Source organism: Phalaenopsis equestris, unplaced genomic scaffold (assembly GCF_001263595.1).
Source record: "Phalaenopsis equestris unplaced genomic scaffold, ASM126359v1 Scaffold000295, whole genome shotgun sequence".
NCBI classification, from domain to species: Eukaryota; Viridiplantae; Streptophyta; class Magnoliopsida; order Asparagales; family Orchidaceae; genus Phalaenopsis; species Phalaenopsis equestris.
The window spans coordinates 200,504-223,446 of NW_018164737.1; positions in this window are offsets into that span (position 1 = coordinate 200,504).

Below are 22,943 nucleotides of genomic sequence, written 5' to 3' on the forward strand. Positions count from 1 at the left end.
ATAATTACTAAAGCTTTGTTTATGATTGTTCCTTGACAATTTTGTTTTCCTGTTGCTGCACTTATCTTTGATAACTCAGAATTTAGAATTTTATGATGAGAAATATTTTCTTATAATAGGATTCATCAGGGTGCTAAAAGTGGGTTTAAAGAATTCATGCCTTGCCGGCGAGTTTGTATGGTTTCGGGTCAAATATTTTAAGATAAATTAGATTTTAGATATTCCTAGAGGTTTTCCATTTATTTGGCAGAAATTTTAAGGTTTGACTCAAGGATTGTCAATGGTGTAAACACATGCTTAAATTATTTTTGTTTTGCAGTGAGGAAATTTTTTTTTATTATGGTTAATTATTAAAATTGTAGAGTACACTGTATTTTAAATTTATCATATCATCATAAATTTTATTTTAAATAATAGCTTTTATTTGAATAATTTTTAATTTTATAATATTTAATAATTTTTTTTATATGTGAATATGCACACACTAGGGTGTTGGATATGCGTGTGCATTTTTGTGTGCGTGCGTAATGGTGTTTTAATGACCAATATATCATGTTATTGAAACTTTCTTAAAAATGCGAACTCTAGAGTTTTTATTTTAAAAATGAACTCTTTGGTTGAATATTCTTGTTATTGTGGTCATCATGATTGGTTTAAACTTTGTTTGCCCTATCCCTTTCCTATCCTGCAGAGGATAATTTAGATATTTTTTTTTTACATTACAGATTTTGTTCGTAAAGGACATGGTCTTTGATTTTGCATGTGATTTGAGTTTATTTAAATTTCGTCTTGTCATTAACTGTGTCTATTCGATTTCATGTATTAAGCATCGAGCTTGTATACCTAACCTCATGATTGCTTCTTATAATTTGAAATCAAGTTTATATTTTAAAAATAAATTTTATTTAAAAGAAATTTTGAAGGTTTTATGTAAAGGTAAATATCGATCTCCTGTCATTATAAGCTTTATCATGATGATGCTTGTTACAAGATTGAAGTCTTATCAATTTAGACTTCGGAGTTGGATCGAACTTGTTAAGTGGGATTTAGTCACGTCAATTTTAGTTCTTGTTATAGGATGATCATACTTTCAAAGTGAGATTTATGACATTGTTTTATAGTAAGGTAGTCTGATTGAGAGTGAAGTTTTATGAATTTACGTTTAAACAATTGTTCTTGCATGCTTTCAAGATGGGGGTTAAGTTCTAATATATTTCTTTTTCTTTAATTTGTATAATATTTTATGATGGTTAGTTTAAGCATTTTAATATATTGGTTGGAGCACATGCAAATAATTTGAATTCATTTTACGACGGTCCATGTAACATTCTTAAACTATAAGTTCGAGCATTTTATGCTTTAGTAGGAGAACATATAGATATTCTTCGAGTTCATTTTATACTAGTCTTCATAGCATTCTTTTATTATAATTGAGTTTTTAACACTTTGGTTTTGGACATTAAGATAATTCGAGTTAATTTTACATTTGTATTGTATACTTAGACCTATTATCAAGCATTAGCATGTTAGTTAAAGCCCATATAAAAAATGTTAGTTGATGACATGCTTTTAGAAGCGAGACTATTTGATTTAATTTTTTATTAGTCTGCACAATATTCATTGACCATACGTTTGAGCATTGAGCACTTTAGTTGGAGGACATGAAGACATTCAATTTTAATGATGTTTACATTCGTTTGGTGTATTTCCATAATCTTCATGATACTTTAATGAATTTTGAGGCATTTATTCTAGTTGAAAATAGCCTTTAGAATTTTTGAGGCCTGAAATTATGAGAATATGACTATTTGTGCAAAAAGCCTCATACGTGTAGTGTTTCATTTTAAATTTCACAAAGATAACATTTGGTTTGGTTGTATATGTGTGTTGATTGCCAATCAATTAAAACTTTTATTGCATGCTTAAATCATTGTCATATTTCTTGCATGCAGTTCATAGTTTATTTAAGTTTTAGGGCGTTTGATGAGAACTTTTGTTCATGCTTGTAGGCGGGTTTCGAAGTCTTCATGAGTTCTTTGTTTTTAGTTCTTGTTCTTGCTCCTATATGAGCTATTGTGATATTTACAAATATATCCATGTAAGCCCAATTTCTTTTCAATTCTTTCATTGGTATCATTATGCTAAATCTCAGAATTTTTTTGTTCAAGACAAAAAACTATGGTCATCTACTTGATTTTTTGCAACATTTCTATCACAAATCTCTAGATCAAATTCTTGTAAAAGAAAAATTCATTCAATAAAACTTTTAGCATCCTTCTTAACTATAAAATATTTGAACGTAGAATGATCTGTATAAACTTTAACTTTATACCAATTAAGCAGGACAAAAATTTGTCAAGTGAAAATACTGTAGCTAAGTTTTAGTGGAAGTGTAATTAATGTGTGCATTATTGAGAGTTCTGCTAGCATAATAAATGATATGAAAAGTCATTTCAATCTTTTCTCCAAGGATAGTTCCTGCAATATTGTCATTCAAATCACATATTAGTTCAAGAGTGTAATGTCAATTAGGTGCGACAATAATTGGTGTGGTGATTAGCTTTTGCTTAAGAAGCTTAAAAGCTTCAAGAAACTCATTGTAAAAAAATGAACTATTTTTTTAATGGGAGAGAAAGGTTTAGTAATTTTAGAGAATTTCGTAATATATCTCTTATAGGATCCATAAAGCCCTAAAAAATTCATAATCCCATCCACAAAGTTTACTCTATAGCCGTTGTCATCACTAGAGTTGTGAGAAAACTTCATTGATTTTAATACATTAAAGTCACTTCTTAATAATAAGTTTCTTTTTCTGCATATTTATCATTGCTCTTCTAATTACTAAGAAATGTTTACTTAAAATAATAAAAATTTCATTATCTTTCTTTATTTCTAAGATAATAAAATTTATAAGAAAGAAAAATTTATCTATCTTCACTAGGACTTCCTCTATAACCCCATAAGATATATTAAAGAATAGTCTTTTATTAGATTAATGCTTGTTCCTCACTCACACAGTGCTTTATCAAAGAGCTTATCTTCTATAATGCAAGGAATAATGCCACTACCAAGATTCTTAAGTTTTTGTGAATTATTTTTTGCAGGGTTGCACTACATTCTTTAGTTAAAGCAATAGTCTCATAATCACCTAGTTCACATTTCTTATTAAGTATATTCTTCATGAATTTAATATATTGTGCATCTATTCTAAAGTCTTAGCAAATGGAATGTTGATTATTAGGGTTTTGAACACTTTTGAGAATCTAGAGAACTATTGGTCAAATTTATTTTTTTGAAGTCCTTGAAGGAAATTTGGTGTGGTTTCTTAGGTTATTTCCTGTTGGTTGAGGCTTCATTTCCAATGCCTGGTATATGTTTCTTACTAAATCTATCAGGCCTAAGCTCTTCTGTGATAGTTTCCTCTCTAATCATCACTTTTAACTCATTTCACACTCCTAAGCTTAATAGTTTTATCTTTTGGACTTGCTTCAACGTTACTTGATATTGTCCATTGGAATCTAATACTTAAAATTTGCTCATTTCCCAATTAATTCTCATTGTTTTTTTTATTATTTGCAGCTTGGCTTTGCAATTGGTTTTTCATTCTTAACACTAATTCTTCTAATGAAATTTTTTTCTTTAAACTGAGAATTAGAAGTGAATATAGGTGGGTAAGTAGGTATAGGATTGCAAAATTATAACTTTGATTGTTCCTGTTGACTAAAAATTTATGTTGGTTATTACCCATTGAGTGCTTCATTTATTTTGTTTATTAGCCCAATTAAAGTTTAGATGATTTTTCTAACCAAGATTGTAGGTAGTAAAATAAGGGTTGTTGAGCGATTATTGATTATAATCATTGACTTCATAAATGTAGGAGTAAGATCTCTTAATTATCCATAAGAACTATCGTGATTTAGTATCCATCTTTGTATTGAATTCAATACTAGGTTATCTAATTTCATAGATATTGTAGCAACGTGTGAAGTTTGAATGCATAACAGATCTTACTCATGTACACTAACCACTTTCATAGAGTTGACTCAATAGAAATGTCATTAAAAATTATTAGTAGTTATTTTCTCAATCAGTACATAGGTCTTGTTGAATAATTTTAACATTAAATACTCTTTACTACAATATTTATTATTGATCTTAATGATTCTAACAACCCATTATAAAAAAATCTATATGATTTACCAATCAGGTAGATCATAATATGGTCATTTTCTAAGCAAATCCTTAAATCTCTTCAGGCTTCATAAATCGACTCATTGTTCGTGTGGATAGAATAAGTAATGTCATTCTTAAATTTAGTAGTTTTGAATGAGGTGAAATTATTAGCTAAGAATTTTTATCCAAGATCATTCTAGGTTGTGGTAAACCTAGAGGTAAGAGGTTTAGCCACATTTTTGCATTATCCCTTAAGACAGAAAGGAAATAATCAAAGACTCACAACATTTTCTGAGAACATTATATCTAAAAGTTGCATAGTTATAATTAGTTAGCTATGTGTAAGGGTCTTTTATAGGTGACCTCTAAATTGATTGTTGTGTACCATTTGTATTATTATAAGTTTGTGCTCAAAAAGATTTGTTTGTAGGATAGGTCTATTAATACTCTGATGGTTTTTCTTAACGTTTGTGTTATCAAAGTTCGTAAGTGATTTATGCTAGTCAATTTTCTTCTTGAGGGCCTTTCATTTTTCCTAAAGTAGTTTTAGACATTTTCTCTTTTCAAAATTTTGTATGATTCTTTTTATTTCAAGACCAAATGATACTAATTTAATAGATTCGGTCATACTCATATAATACTTATGACTAGCTACCTACACTAACAATCATAAATAGTTAATTGCAATAACAAAAAAAAGTGAACATATAATAATAAATAAAATCATATAGCAAAAAAATAATTTATACAACCTAGCATTGCGGCGCTAGGCTCATAGCACTGCGATGTTATCGAAATGGCACCACGACATTAACAAGGTAGCACTAAGGTATCATTGTATTAGTGATTTAACATATAATAATGATAATATATTTGGTAATACAAAACAAAAACATAACAATAATGAACTTAATCTAAAAAAAATTTAATCAATATTTACTTAACTTAAAAATAATAATATTTTTATCTGACAACGACACCAAAAATTTGATATGTAATGTAGAAATGCGCATGTTAATCATACAAGCATAAATGTCGAACAAGTAGTATTTAGATTTTTGTGTTTGAGCCTACAAGGAACTTTATTAATTTTGAGACTAGACTAATTATTTGTCTTTTTTATCTTTTAGCTTAATCCAAAGTTTTCAATTTAAAAATTTCTAAAATTCTAAGATTTGAAAATGAAGGCTAAGGTTTTTATGTGTTGGTGACATGACAAATCTTCTTTGAATTGGATTATAAGAACATTTTATATTTAGTCATTAGATTGTCTAAATGTTGTTGACAATCAGGGATCATTATTTATTATTCTCATTCAAGACAGAGAAATATTAAGTCTCATATTAGGGCCAAGTTCCCTTAATCATGCAAACATTCACCAAATTTCTTATTCCCCCTATGTGATTGCAAATTCCTGATGAACATATTCATATTCCATTAAGAATTTGTGATTTAACTTAATTATTTTTATGTTATTTTTATGATGGTTCTATATCACAATTGATTTTAACAAGTCAAATGACCAGTTTAAAATATGAATTAAGGATAAAAGATTAAAATATCAATATATCACGCGCTTGCTCAAGAATACCACATTGAGTGATAAAAAACTTGGCAAAACTAATTCAAAAAGAAGATAGATTTGTTTCTACACATGAGTGAAGATAAACACAAAAAAAGGAATGATAACAAGATAAGAGTTAACAAAATTAGAAGAAAAGAAACACCCTGATTGAAAATGGTTCACAATGTGCTTCTCCAATTGCTTCACTCTCAAAGTCTCACTCATAATAAAGCCAAAATTCTCAAATAGAATTCAAACATACTTCTTCTATAGAAATCCTCGTTTCCTCATTGTCAAAACAATTAACATCACGTGAAAACCACATAAATATAGTTTTGGACATCAGGGGTGGTATTGAGATGCTCCAAGGAGTGCTTTTATCTGGAGCCGCAGTGTTGGTCGCTAGAGTTCTAAAAAATTGGCTCAACGCAGTGGTACACTAGTCCTAACATCGGGGAGCTATTAGTATAGAGTCAAGGCGTTATAAGCTCAGCTTCGTGGATTTGTTTCCTCATGTTTAGTGCTAAAATTTTGCAAGTTTGGTTGCTATAATGTTGTTTAACGAGCACTACGACACTTGGCATAGGGGCGCTGCCAACTCGCACCACATTTTCATGCTCTCGGATTGTTGTCATCAAATTCCAACCTTGGGTGCCGAACGTTGCTCCAATGTCACCGAGGTACTGATGAGATGGTGTCACGTCGTTGTAAATATAGTGATTCGTGGTGCAGTGATGCTCACATTAATCACACAAATATATGTTTCGATTAAGTAGGTATGAATTATGAGTTTGCGTTATCGATCCCACAAGAATAAATTAACTTTCAAATAGTTCAACAATCAGTTACAAATTCTATGTTTTATTTCAAGATATTTTGATTTTTGAAAAATTATCTAGTAGTCCTAATATTTTAAAGTCAAAATTAAAGATTTTTTATATTGACTACAGGGAGAAATCCTTCTTTATATTGAATATTGAAAATTATAAGTTCATTCACTGAATTCTTCCAAATTTGTTGACAATAATGAACTATTATTCCTTACTCTATTCCTAGACATATGAAGCATTTGAGTCTCATATTATGGTTAAATCTCCTTAACTCTGTAAATGTTCCTAAGATTCATCATTCTCATATGTGGTTGTTATCTCCTAATAACATAATTTCTATACTATTAAGAAATTATGTATTAACTTAATTATTATTCTAGTCTACAATCAATAGTCCTAAATCACAATTTATTTTAACTTCTCGTGGCCATATAGAAATTAAATGGTTTTAACGGTTAGCACATCAACATGACATAATTCTCTTTAAGAAATTTACATAAAATGAACTAGACTTTCACATTATCAATTTAAAAAAAAAAAGAAATATAGTTCCTAAACATGTGTGATGAAAATACAATAGTTTTATTGGAAGTAAAGTCAAAGTTTACACATATAAAAAGATCACACCGAGTTTGAACCTCCTTCTCACTCCAAGGTGATCATCCCTTTAAAATTGCACTTTCTTCTTGATTCACTCTCACACAAATAAATACTCACACTTTGCACTCCCTAGTCACCTACACTCCTTGGTCTCTTAAGAAAAAACCTTCACTTCACTTCCCCACCAGGCTTGAGTGAGCCTTGTGCTTCAATTTGTAGTTTTTATGTATTTCCATTGGACAAATTGTCAGCAAATCACGGAAGCTACCTTTAGTCGGTGGCGAGTGCTGGGGCGCTAACTTGGTGGCGATGGGGCACTAGCAGCGAGTGCGATGGTGCTGGCAGCAAGGTGCGGCGACATTGTATTTTGTGACTCTGATTTATCATTTAGGACTTTGAGCATGCAAGCGTTGGCTCTATAGGCATGGAGGTGATATTTCTTATCGTTGGGGCACTTGACCCTAGGTGCTAGATTTTTCGTACTTCTAGTATTTCAAACAGATGAAATCTGCTTCGTGCATTGAGGCGCTTGCCTTTAGGCGTTGGGGTGTTAGCGTTCTACTTAGCTTCATTTCATCTAATATTATATTACATAAATACACAACCTATAGCCACGAAATGTATGAAAATGATACAAAAATTTTCTAAACACTCCATAATATCACATCATATTTTATGCACATCAAATTCTTATAAACATAAATACTACTAGCCCTCAAGTAATTCAATACCTAAATTTAAACTCTTGACGTTCATAGTAGCTCTTATATTATGATTGCATTGTTTTCTAACAACATATTAAACATATTAATAAAAGTGCCAAATATCATTATAGTTTTGAATTGTTAATAGTAAATAATATTCTAACATCGCTAATAAAAATATTCTTTTAACATTATTATACTTAAATCTCATATGTATATTTGACTAAATTAATTTTAATTCTCAATATAACTTAAATGTACTTTCAATCAAATATTTTTTATTTAATTATTCTCCTTTTAAAAACAATATTCAAAATTTCAATTAAGGAAGTTTTTTAATTTTTAAATTTTAGAAAAGATGATTGATACTATTTTCTTATTAATAGCTTGACCTCAAGCTTTTCCTCATAAGCTCGTGAATTTCTATCTTTTAGCTTTGAGCTTTTTTCCTTTTTCTTCTCTTTTTATTTTTATTCTCTTTTCTTTTCATTGAAAACTATTATATATGGTATAGCCTTCCTTAATGGTTTTAAATATCAACACATTTCTTAAATGAAATAGTCAATTACTTTTTAACTACTATTCAAAATATTATAATTCAAAAGAAACTGATTTTAATTAAATTATTAAGATGAATAATTATTAAGTTTTATATATTTAATGAATTCATTTTATTGTTAGTCAATTAATCTTTATATTAGAAGAGTTATTAATTTAACAAGAGATTAGTTATTATTGAATTAATATTTAATTCTTTTGTATCACTTTTAATTATTTTTGTTAAAAATTATTAAATTGCAAGGGATCAAAGTTAAGACTATTATTTTATTTGAAGTATATAATTTAAATATTTTAAGTCACATTCGACGCAAATATTTATAATTTTCCCCCAATCTTTATTTTTTATCACACTAAGCACATGAGAAAAACATATTATATAGATGATTAAGATACATGAAATGACACAAAAACACTCGAAATACTATAAAAATAGCACAAGTGAATAAATATGATAGATGAAAGGAAATTTCATAATCATTATAATACGTATGATCACATAACTTCTAGTGGTATTGAAAATAAATAAACATAAGCATGATTCCACATAATACTAAGCTGTACAAGGAAAATCATACCCAAAAAAGCAAAAAAAAAAAACAGTTGTGTCCTCTCTCATCATCTGCTTCCTCGTCCATGTTGAGCAGAACCTTTGCAATATCGAAATGGGTGAGTAATAGGAAACTAGGTTGTGCTCGACACTGTGCTCAGCTTGTACTGTTGAAGCATCTCTACTAGAGTTGAGTTATGTTGAACAAAGTACTCATACTGGCGTTGGCGCTTGTCAATATAAAGTGTTGGCCTATACCCTGCTACCTCCACTGAATAATGACTACATTGTCGCTCAGAGTATCCAATCTCTCAACTGTAAAAGAAGAAGAAGAAGAAGGCTAGGAAGGAGAAGTTGGATGGCCAAGAAGAACTCTCAATAGGCTCAGAAGTTGCACGCTTATAGGATCATGTCTCTGTCGTCATAGGATCGTCAGGATAAAATTGCTAGTCAAAACTTTTACCCTTGACCCCCACTTATATAAATAATGCATATATTACTGATGGGTCGACCATGCTCAAAATTGACATATAAATTAATGGCCCAGTATCAATGAATTTCTCCTTCTGAATATAAAAATTAAAAACCGCTCAATCCTTCGTGTCCTCACTGATATTGGTCAGAGGTATGATTTTCACAAAAATAAACTAGTGACATGCCTTCTACTCTTTGTTCAAAGAAGAAGCATGGAAATTAATAATTTTTTGTCCCACATTCACTATTGAGCATGTGAATCAGTTAGGAAAATGATAATTTCATGATAGCGAGCTCAAGAGTAAAAAAACCTGAGTTATCATCCTCAGTAATGTCTCAGACTAAAAAGAATTAATTGTAGAAGAATCAAAAGGAATTTGCTTCTTCCTAGCAGAAACTTTGCCAACTATTTGTTCTTTCAAGTTTTTGAAAAAATTCCTGCACAACACGAAAAATAGCCAACCCAGTTTCATATTAATCTTTCTTCCATTTTCTCCTCACAATAAGACCCTTTACCTTTCCTGCAAGTTGAAGAAAACCCCTCTCAGGAATTATTAACTTCTTATGTACTGAAACGCCATTATATTGCACCATAGCCTTGACACTAACAGACTTCCAAACATTGTAAGAAATTAGATGCTTAAAACCTTTCATTTTATGAGCCATTGGAAAATAAAAGGGGAAAAAGAAGAAGAAATCGACGAAAATCTTCGATAAAAGAAAGGAGAGCTAAGAAAAATATAGAACATGGGTCGTCATCGCACTCAACCACTCACCTCTACTGCTCGACTTTAAGAATCATATGAGAAATCAAAGGGATTGGGGTGATATTTATAGAGAATGGAGTAGTGCCACGATGCTTGGTTAATGCATTGCGACGTTAAGGAGAAATGTATGAGGAATCACAACGGTAGTTGTGAGAGCTGCGGTGTTGGGCAATTGAAGGGTCAGGTATTAGATCCAAAGCTTTTAATAGAAGTGATCTTTCACATAGCTCCAAGGGTGTTGGAGCTGTTGTGAGGCCACGTGATTAACAAGACATAGCGTTGTGGTGTTGCCATGTGGCATGACAGTGCTAGGAGAGCAAATGAAGCATTGTGGCACTGAGGCACTACTTATAGATTTCATATGTTCATGCAATAGCCAAATTCTTCCTAAAGCACACATCCATAGCGCAAGAAAGCAAACAAATTTACTAACAAAAATATTAAGATAATATTTCAATAACCTTCAAAGTAAAGCTAGGTGTCGGCCGCCAAATTGGAAATGTGAAATTTAATTTAATATATGTATGTATATATATATATATATATATATATAAATTTGGAAAGTGATATTTTAATTTTTGAAAATACGAGAATCGATCCCATATATACAATAGTTTACATAAACGAGCACAGCACTGTAAATGATGCATATATTCTGAGGAATATGCACATTATTTACCAGTGAAACTCAATTAAATAAAGGAGTGTCAAAATGGGAAATGTTCAAATTGGGAACATTTATTATGGAGTCCAAAGGGAGAAAACTAGTGGACACCACAGATCCTGAGGAGAACCTTGGTGACTTCCCAAGTTATCCTATGAGTTGACTTCAATTTTGAAGAGATATTATTAAATGTTTTATCCTACCAATTTTATTTGTTAGAGCTTACATTTGCATGACGCAATCATACAAATAGCCTAGAAGATAAGAGGATTTATGTTGTAACAGAAGACAACCTTGGAGTTTAAGGCGGGTGAGGGCTTAAATTGCATAATATGATTGTGCAAAGACCTAAAAATAAGGTGAGAATTTATGTTGCACTAGACAAACAACCTTAAAATCTTATGGTTTGTTATTTAATTGTAAGGAAAAGATAGTTGTTGTAGATCCGCTTTGCTGTTATAGAATTTTTTCTTCTATCTGTTGTCCATAAAGTCGGCTCCAAGCTCCTCATTGAAGTAGCAGTCCTAAGGTCTAAGGGTTCAAAAGGTTTTAACAAGTGTGTTCCAGTGCAAGTTTTGGTTTGTTCAAGTATTGTGTGTGTGTGTGTGTGTGGGGGGGGGGGGGGGAAGTTGTGTACACAAGCAGGGGGTTAAAGTTGATTACAACGACACCGATTAGGATCTCACGGTTCCCTCATTCTGGTACCACTATTTTCTCTTCAACTTACTTAGTCAAAATGAGTTGTGAAACTCATTTAAATTGAAGAGATCTCGTTAACAACCATGGGTTACCTCATCCGAGGGACTCCCAAAAATTCAAAATGACGTACTATGTAATTGTTGGTTTGTTATTTTGTTTTGAAAATATTGTTTAATTTTGAAAACATATTTTTGTAATTTTTTTCAGTTTTGGTACATGTTTCGCAGGTAAAGTAAATAAATGCAGGTATGGAAAATGCAACAAAGTAAATGAATAAAATTGCATTGCATAAAATATAAACACGTACCTGGGCCTCTGCCACCGCTGCATGGTTAACATCATAAAACTTAATATATTTGCAGGAAATTTAAATAAATTGCAGGAAAGTAAATGAAAGCAACTGGTATGAGAAAAAGTCAAAAAAAGAGTCGTGGGAAAACACAAGTAAAAGAAAACTCGTAGTCACATATAGAAGATTGGGACTGGTGTAAGACATTAGTAAAGGTGGGGGCTCAGAGCTAGATTGTGTGCTTCCTGATCTTAAGTAACAACTACCAACCTGAGAACCTACGGAGGGCAGTCCTAGACTTGATCTAACTGATTAACCATGGACCTTGATATTTTTTTTAATTTAATTTTCATGCATATAAAATTTGTTTTTATTAAGCAAAAGGGATTTTTGTTTAAAACATTTTGTAGAGTGATGTAGTTCACATGTTAATTACTTCGATCGAGCTAGGATTACAAACAACCTAAGAGTATCAGGGGCAATCATTTTCACAAGAGTCGTCAAATATTATAACCAGTAGTAATCTCCTCCTTTTATTAATGGTCCTTGAGGTAGGAGATACTATTCTAAAAACCGAAATCGTATCTCTCGTTTTAGCACTCATTAGCATTTTCGTCATTGCCCTAACCACCTAGACCTCAGACTTAAATGTGGCAAAAATAGATATCCCCAGTTGCTAACAGGGATTTAAATACCTTAGAAAAGACTCAAATCTTTGATCATTGGGTCAATTAATATATGATAAGTAGTGTAGGGTATTTTTAATGATTTAGGTGAATTATCGGGCCCTGAGGCATAACTTAGTGGATCCTTAAAAGTTTTAATAAATGATTTTCTTGAGCAAAGAATAATAAGTCTAGTAGTCCTTCAAAATATTCAAAAGATCGTAAAAGTGTTCGGGGCATAACCCTAAACAACTTTTAGAACCCTTTGAATTGTTTTGAGTTCATTTAGATTTATTATGTTGCTCACTTAATCATCCAAAGTTAATTTAGGTTCAGTGGTTTAATATAACCTATGCTCAACGAACCTTAATATCTTAATTATCTCAAGAGCAGGTTACTCAGACATTCACTTCATATTTTATTTAAGAAATATGTAAGTAGATGCCCTAAGGGCTAACTCAAGTAATTAAAGATCTTATACACACCATTAAAGTTGGGCTTGTAGTGTTTAGAGGTGTTCATTAATCAATCGAGTTTTTTTCTTTTCTAAACCTCATTAAACAAGTTTAAATATCAAGCCTAACTCACTACTAAGCCCTTAAATTTAAGCTTAGGGGTAAATTTGTAATATCTAAAATATTAAATGAAATGAAATTCAATCCTCATTAAAATCATGTTTATCATCTAATCGCCAACTAGGGGCTTCAAATAAGTGAAAAATTAGCTTCCTAACTTAAACCCACTACCTTAGAATCATCAAATCAAGTTAGTTTCCAAGCCATAATAATTTATAAGATTACATTTTTACCCTTATTATGAAAAAAGGTGATGAGTTAGTTTCTACCTCTTAACCCATTATGTTTCAAACATCCAAAAGAGTTTATTATGATAAAAAATACACATTTACCCTTTTAACTTAACATAAAATTTAATCAGGGCATCAAAAATCCAAAATTACCATTTGCCCCTAAGACTCCACTTCATAACTCACTAAATATAACTCAAATAACTTTGAAATTTTTATAGTACCCCACTCATGGATCATTTAAAATATCAAAGGAAAAGTAATGTTTTTTATAATTTTTATTTAATTTATATAATTATTTTAGCCAAAAATAGGGATTTTCAATACTATTTATTTAACTAATCAAAGTAAATTCAATATTAACTAATTTAACTAATCAAACTAAAGTTTATGTTCATGAGAGAATTATTGGAGTTTCACCTAGGTCAAAGGACCACTTGGACAAAATTTCATTAGTATTTAAATTATATTTTAATTATTATAAGTATTTATTGGTTTTAGTGATTAATTAAATAGAATAAGATTTTTCAATATTAATTTATTTAACTAATTAAAGTAAAGTTATCTCAATCAAAATAAAACTTCTGTATATGGGAAAATCACTGGAGGTTCACCTAGATCAGAGGACCACTTGGACAAAATTTCATTATTTTTTAAATTATATTTTAATTATTATAATTATTTATTGATTTAGTAAATAATTAAATAGAAAATATAATTTAATTTCAAAAATTACTTTTTATTTTTTTATTTAATCTCTTTAAGTCCAAAGAACTCAGAGAAACAAAATTTTCATTTTTATGATTTTTATTCAATTTATTTTAATCATTTTAATGAAAATTAAAGAAAATACATTTTTAGCATCTAAAAATATGTAACTAAACTATAAAAATAAAAAAATAAAATATTTTAAAGGGTCCCAAGTGATCAGGAAACAATTAGAAACTTTTTTAGGCATTTTCATATTTTTTGCAATTTTTAATTATTTTTAATTTAAAAAAATAACTAAAAAATGAACTATTTATTTTAATAGAAATTTTATTTTTCGTATTTTCTCTTAATCAAAAGGAGCTCAGAAAATTACTTTTCATAATTTTCATAATTATAGTTTATTTATTATAATTATTTTAATGCAAAAATCCCATGTTACTTGAAAATAGACTTTAGTGATCAAATTAATTCAAATGGGTTCCAAATATTTACATTGAGTTAAAATGATCATTATTTATAGTATGAAATTTTTTTTTTAATGATTTTTGAATTTTAGTATATTTATTTAAATTTTAATGATTTAAAATGGCTTAGTTAGCTATAATAATGTACATAAATATTTAAACAGTTTATATTTTTCTTAGAGTCTTCTAACCACAGAGAACCTAACAAAGTAAGTCTCATATTTTTTTTATTTATATTTTAATTTATATTATTATTTTATGCAAAAATAGGCATATAAGCTTAAAAATTAGGGTTTCATAGCTAGAGATGCTCTTTGAGTTTGAAAAAATCAGGGAACATCCCCACTGTTATGTAGAACAAACCTTTAAAATTTCAAGCCATTGTGATTATTATTTATTTAATTAAAATTAAAATAAGCCAGGAGTATTTAATTAATTAAAAATAAATACATGCCAAATATTTTATTTTTGATCCATAGTATTTTCTTCTGTTCACCGAGCATGAGGGTATTTTTATTTTATTCTTATGATTTTTCTACACCAAGTTATGAATTTTTAAAGTTTCTAAATTAATTTAAATATAAATACCATAATTTTCTACTTATCCTTACGTCATCCACGTCAACCTATTGCGACTCCGAAAGACTATCGTCGCGTTCTGATTCATTTTGCTTTACACCTCAGCATGCCATGCGTCCGGCTGCTCATGACAGATCTTTCGTCCGACTTCTCATCAGCTGTTAGATTAACACACGAGCGAATGAACGACATCCGTTCATCGTCCCCAATTACTCTAAGCTGAGATCGTCCACACTAAAATTGTAAGATCTCGGTCGATACTCAACCAAATCACACAGAATTTGTTCCTACAGCTTCATCTACTCAAGGCAGACCTAGCTATATGGTTATGTGCATATGAAATACAAGTTCACTTCACAATTGATGAAACTGAGAGCAAAATTAAGGATTTTGAAATATACCTCACCCCAAGAGGTGAAGTCTTGATTGTGTGCTTGTGGAAGCTTCTCTGTAGTCCAACGAACCTCCTTGAAATGACTGTTCGAGCTGGTGTAAGGTCTAAGTATGATTTCGATCGTTAGAGTGCTCAACAGAGAGGAGTTTTGATGAGGAACTTCCTCGTTTGGTCTGAGGAAGCTTTTGGATGCTTTAATTTAGAGTTTTTGGGAGTTTTATGGAGTGACAAAAAATCCCTAGATTTTGAACTCAAAATTAGCGTTTAGCAGTGGCTTTAAATGGCCAAGGATGGTAGGGTTGAAGTTAGGAAGGTTAAGAAATGCTCTGTGAGCAATTTAGAAGGATCTCCCCAAGTAATTGACAACACTCTCCTCATGGTCGTGAGAGCGGTGGTTTAAATAGAGAAGGAAGGGGTGGCCAATTGGGCTGATTAGTGGGTGCAAAGTGGAGCTTAGGTGGAGGGCTGAATTGCGCCAGTGGCCAATGGGGTTGAGCCACATTGGATGGGTAAATTTGAGGCTTAATTCATGGGGGAGTCTTCTCGGTTTTGGGTTTTCTGGCCACTAGGCCGACCGACCAGGCCAGGGGAGGTGGCTAGTTAGGTCAGGGAACCAAGAGGGAGTTTTAATTGTGATCAAGATGGGGGGCTTATTCAATTAAGCTCAAGCTTAGGTCATTTGACCAAAAATGGGAAGGAATCCTCTAAATCATGGGACCCTTGGTCCATGGCACTTCTAGGGTGGGCTAAGAAGATCTAAGCTGGTCCTTAGGGTCCAAATGTTAGCTGTGGTGGTCAATATGGGTTGGACCAAGTGGCTCCAAGTGAGTTTAGGGTTTAGGTTCAAAATCTAGGATTTGGCTTGGTCTTAGGTTTTGGTTGGACTAGAGCTTGGCTTTGGCCCAATTGAATGATCAGTTTGATGTAGTAGATTTTCATGAAGTGTTTGGGCATCAATTGGGTTTAAAATTGAAGGGCCATTGAGTTTAATTTGGAGGAGTTTGAAGTTTTGGGCAAATTGGGGATTTTGATTTGAGTTGAATTTGGGCTAGGCTTGAGGCTAGGTCAAGGCCAATTGAAGGTTCAATTTTATCTAGGGGAATGTTAGGAAGAATTTAAAATCCAAAATTGGTGGAATTGGATAGGCTAAAGAATTCAATTCGATGGGATTTTGGCTCATGGTCAACTTGGGGGTTTAAATTAGGCTTGGAATTTGAGTTTGAAATTGGGTTTAATTGGGCTCGAGTTTGGTTCAAAATTGGCTTAGACATGATGAAATTAAGTTTAGATTTGAAATTGGGGAAGTTGTAAATCAAATTGGTGGGAATTGGGGGTGATTTGGAGAATTTAGGCATTTTAGGGGTAAAATTGGGTTTTTGGCCAAAAATTGGTCAAATGGGTCAAATTGGGTTCAATGGGTGGTTGGGATTGGTTTTGAGAGTGTTTGAAAAGATTTGGGAGGTTTTGATAATTTTTGGACCATGAGAGGTGTTTTGGTAATTTTGGAGAAGTTTGGGGGAAAAGGCCAAAATTGTGTATTTGGGTAGAATGAGATTGAAGATGCTAGTCATAAAATTTCCCTTATGGTGCCATGAGATTAGGGGAGATCCCATTTTTTATCCTCTATGTGTTGGTCTTAGCTAAACATAGCTTAGGGCTATGGGTTTGGGAGATCATCCACATGAGTTCTCAAAAGAGTAGGGGATAAAGCTAAGCATGTTTGATTAAGGGTGTTAGGTTGTGAGTGAAGGTGAGGGGTTTCAAGTCTGTGTGTGCATTATTGACCAAGACCACACCACCCATGGCTAACCTTAAGACCAAACAGTCCTATGGGGACTCTTTTTGAGCTCCCATTTATTGGCTCCACCTATTATGTGTTAGAGGTTATAACCAACATGTGGAACTTCAAGAGAGCCAAGAAGCATTTAGAATTTCTAATGAGGTAGGGTTCCATCACTAGTCCTATAGGAGAGTCAACAGGAAAGTCATATGACTAGATTCTAGGCTTCTAAGGAAGAAAGACTAGACCTCAATAAAAGTGAGGTGAACACTTGGTTTTATATATTCATCTTGAAGGGGTCAAAGTTTTAGTTGGGATAATTTAATTTAATGATTTCTTGAGGACCAACCATATCTCCTTATATATAAGATTTCAATCTTTGTCCATTGTTTTTAAAAATACAACAAATGATTTTCTACTCTCAATATCAACAACTCCAAAGAAAAATTGTCTAATTAGATTTTGATCATGCCACTTTTTTATATGTTTCTTAAATATTTGACATTTTCATTATCTTGCATTATAAACTCTTCTAATTTATTTAATTGTTGTAAGCACTTTTTTTATCAAATCTTTGATATTATAGTTGAAGTTCTTAACTACATAATAAGCCTTATGCTCAAAATCTATGGGTAAATAATATTCCTTTTGAAAAATTAACCTTTTGGGAGACATACCTATGGATATTTTATAAGCAATCCTATAGTTCCATAATGCATCATCTAATCTAAGGGACCAATCCTTTCTACTAGGGTTCAAAATTTTGTTATAAGTTCTCTTCATCTCTATAGTTGACACTTCTTCTAATATACTTGTCTAAGGATGATATGCAATGAAAATACTACATAGAAATTAATGTCTCAATTTTTTGATTGCAAATGTGACTCCCTTTATCACTACTAATAACTTGAAGTGTTCTGAATCTCCTAAATATATATTTCTTTAGTCAATTTTTAATACCTTGAGAAACAAACCTAGGTAGAGCAACTGCTTCTATCCATTTGGAAACATAATTGACTAAAATCAGAATATACCAATTTCCTAAAGATGATACAAACAGTCACATAAAATCCATTCCTCAAACGTAAAGTATTTCAACTTCTAAAATAGAATTTAATAACATTTCATTTCCCTTTTGAAATATTATCTACTTATTGATATTTCTCACTTCTCTTAATAAATTTATCACATCCTTAAATAGAGTATGCCAAAAAAATCATGATTGTAAGATCCTAAAAATAATTCTAAGACCTCCAAAAAACCATCCAAATTCCCAATCATAACACAATTTAATGATGTTTTTTTTCTCTTCCAGAGGAACACATCTCCTAATAATTTGGGTCTTACATTTTTTAGAAAGGTAGAGTTAATCCAAAAGTAAAATCTGACATCATACACGTAATTCTTCCTTTAGTTAAACGACATATCATATGGGACAATGTCGGTAACAATGTAATTCACAATATCAATATACCAATCAATAATTTGTTCAATAACAACAAGAAGTAATTCATTAGAAAAATTCTAATTAATTTAATCATGCAAATCCTCAGAATGTTCTTACTCAAGTCTCAATAAATAATCAACTACTTGTTTCTTAGTACATTTTCTATCCATAATCTCAATTTCAAATTCTTGTAATAAAAGTACACATTTAATCAAACGTAGTTTGACATTCTTCTTAGTCACATGATATTTAATAGATGATTGATATGTGAAAACTTTCATTTTAGTACCAATTATGTAGGATTTAAATTTGTCAAATGCAAACATTATTGCTAGTAACTCTTTTTTAGTGGGGGTATAGTTTACTTGTGCATCATTTTGAGTTATACTAGCATAGTATATTACCTGAAATACTTTTTCTTTTCTTTGACCGAATACAACTCTTAAGATATAATTAGTAGCACCACACATAAACCTAAGAGAGTATTCCTAATCAGGTGCTAGTATAATAGATGTTATGATTAATGTTTGCTTTAAAAGTTCAAAAGCCGGACTTCCCTCAACATTAAATTCAAAGGGCATGCCATTCTCTATTAAATGACAAAGAGATTCAGAAATTTTATTAAAGTATTTAATATATCTACGATAAAATTTGGCATGCCCTATGAATCTCAAAATCCCTTTAACTAAAATGGGTGAAGATAGTTTTTCTATAACTTGAATTTTAGTCTGCTACATTTATACCTTTTTTAGAGAGTTTATGTTATAAAATGACACCCTCAGTAACCATAAAGTGACATTTCTCTCAAATCAGTACAAGATTCGTCTCCTCATATCTCTACAAGTCACTTACTAGTAGTTCAAGGTATGTATCAAATTATGTGTAAACAAAGAAAAATTATCCATAAACACCTCAATCCTCTTCTCAATAAGATAGTTAAATATTGATAACGTACATCTTTGAAAAATATTACGGGCATTACATAACCTAAAAGGTTATTCTCTTAAAAGTAAAAGTTTTGTACGGACTAGTAAAAGTAGTCTTATCCTAGTCTTCTAATATTATATGTATTTGGTGATATCCTGAATAACCATCTAGGAAATAAAAGTAGGGGTGTCATGCCAATCTATGTAGCATCTACTTTGGAAAATGGGCATTCCTAGTTGGTTTGCTTAATTTCCTATACTCTATACAAATTCTCTAACAAGTGACACTTAAAAAGATCAGATGTGGAACTAATTTTTTTTTTCTACTTCTCTCTCTCTCTCTCTCTCTTTTTAGGCAATGATTGTTGTATCTTGATAGACCTTTAATGATTTTGAATTTCACTTTTCCTTTCCTAAAGCAAAGAGTTAGATATATTTCCTTTACGTAAAAACATAATATTAGTTTTGAAAATTACTTTCAGTAAAAGAAATTTAAGTTTTGAAAATAAAAGTTCTAATTCTTCTACATTTTCAAAAATACAATTTCTCCTACTAAAGATAGTTACACGATATTTATCATTTCCACACTAAAAATTTTTAACTTTAAGTTTTTCTTCAATACTATAGGTTTTAACTAAATTCTTTTACTCATTTCCATATTCAAAATTTTAATTCCCTAATATAACTTCATATACATGATCATTTTTCTTCAAATTAAAATCAAATTTATTTGAAGTATATTTGAGAACAAATAAATTTCAAGTTTTTAGAAAAAAATTTCATTCCCCCCCAAACTTAAATTTTTAATAAGATAAAAAAATTTAGCATCATATATATGGACATGAATAAAAACTAAAAATAACATGCTTGCAGGAATTTTACATCCTAAATATACAAGTACAAAAATTGAAAACAAGAGTAAAAATTAGTTTGATTAAATTTTAATTTACTTAACATATAGAGATTCATTAGACTTCTATGCAGTGGAGGATAATATAAAAGAAAACAAATATACTAAAAAAAATTCACAACTGCAACATAGAGAAAATATCTGGTAGTAATTTTGAAAATTTTAAACATGAAGCTTTTAAGTCTTTTAAGTGAAAATTAGCAACCTTCTTAGGATTCATGATTAAGTTCAACACAAACTAACTAAAAACACTAAACAACACAGCTAAAACAATTACTACCACAAAAGTAAAACATAAATACTCACAAAAGCATAAATATATCACAACAGTGTCTAACAAAACAAAACACAGACTAAACTATCAGTTTCAAACAAACAAACAAAACAATAAGTACAGTATAACTGTACCACAAAAAGTTCACAACAATACATAAAAAACTAAACTAAACTATAGAACCAGTCTAATCATGCTCTTCCTCCTCAGCATCACTCTCATCCTATGCCAAACTGCTGCAGGCTCATATGATGGATATTTTAGATATTGAGGGAAAACTACACTCTGGTCACCTCTCGGTCACCTCTCCCTCTCGTGAGGTTTTCCATACATGAGTGGAATTTTTCCTCATAATCACATGCCCATCTATATGGTCTGCAAAATTTTTTAAATTCAATACCTTATTAGCGCTATAGTTGATATTGTCCAATATCCTCTGGAATAATTGTGACTGAGAATCAGATCCGGAAGTCCAACCCTGTGATGTAAAAACACGTGTAGTAGAAACTCAAGATGTAGAAGCACCTGAACTGCTGGAAAATCCACCTCTCGAGGCAAAAATTGAATGATGTGAATAGGACTTCACATTGACACTAGTAATGAGCTTGAGTGGCTGTAGTATCTCCTCCCAGCTATCAAATCTAACTCCAGCCTGCTCGCATAAAGAAAAGATCAAGGATGTGAATCCTAAACCTGTTGTAGTAGCAAAGATGACAGAACTCGTAATAACATCTTAAATCAAAGCTCCAATGTCGATGAGCTTGAAATGTTGAATACAATAGTTCAAGGTTGCTCGATCTTGGATCACTTCACTTAAATGATTTCTAAGCAGCAGACGAGCATAAATAAAGTATTGACATGCTTTTGCAATGACATCCAACTTTGAAGATGGGAAGTTAACTCTTCTTTCATTAGTAATCTTCCATAATCCCTTCCACCAGTCAACAATGAAATAATCTTGTCTAACTTTTCCTCGTTAGGATTATAGTTTGAATAAAAGCATAACGTGCTAGGGGACAACTGATAAAACTAAGTTATTACCTCAGATGAGAAAGACATTATCTTTCCTCTAACCATGACTCCTTCTTCTCCAGCCTCGGCGAGATTTGCATAAAACTCCCGAACAACATGAATAACTGGCACAACATAAAAACAACAAAACCGCTGCCACTGGAGGCAAAAAATCAAATCTTCAACAGCTCCTCTTGGACCATTGAAACATTGTCAGGGATCAATTTCCTTGATTGCAGTGCATCATTGTATCGATCCTGAGCTCTCGCACTAACAAACTTCTTGAATTAAATTGAAATTTTCCCTTGCTCCTCTTCATCCTTGGGGCCAGTTCTAAAAATCATAAAAAAATCACAAGAAATTCCAAATTCAACTCTAAATCATTAAACTTAACTCCTAAAAGCTTAAACTACCAAATCTATGTATTTTCCATAGATTTTTCTCAAACTTTCACCATGAATAATGATTTTCGGGTAGATCCATAATGTGCCCAAAATACATGGTGGATAAAAAAATTTACATATAAGTGAAGCTCTTACCTCAAGAAGAACAAATCTAACAATTTTTTCTTCAAACCACCAAGAAATCTTCATATTAGGGCATGCCCTAATCTCCAAATCATGAATGATAGAGGAAGGAGATGTAGTCGAGGGCAAAAATGGTGTTTTTGGGACCCAATAGTCACTTTAAACTGTTTGTGAACCGACACTTAAGCATGAATAGTTCGATGCTTAGGCTCCATTCTCTCGATTAAGGCGGCGCCTAAGCTCTGGGTCTTGGTGCATAGGGATTAGTGCACAAATTTTGATTTTTTTAGTTTAAGTAAAATGCACTTCTATCCTAAGTCAACCAACCCTACCTGGTCTCATATATCTTTAATTACTATATTCTTCCCTTTTAACTCTCCTCTTTCTAAAGATTCACTAATCTTAACTTATTTGATTCAATACAAAATAACATGAAATTTCACATGAACAAACACTTATATTAATTCACAAACAATTACAAACATCTCAATACATAGATTCTCAATCCAAAGAGTCTTGGATGAGATAGTTCCTAATTCAAACACTAAACAATCATAACATTAAAAACACACTAAAAA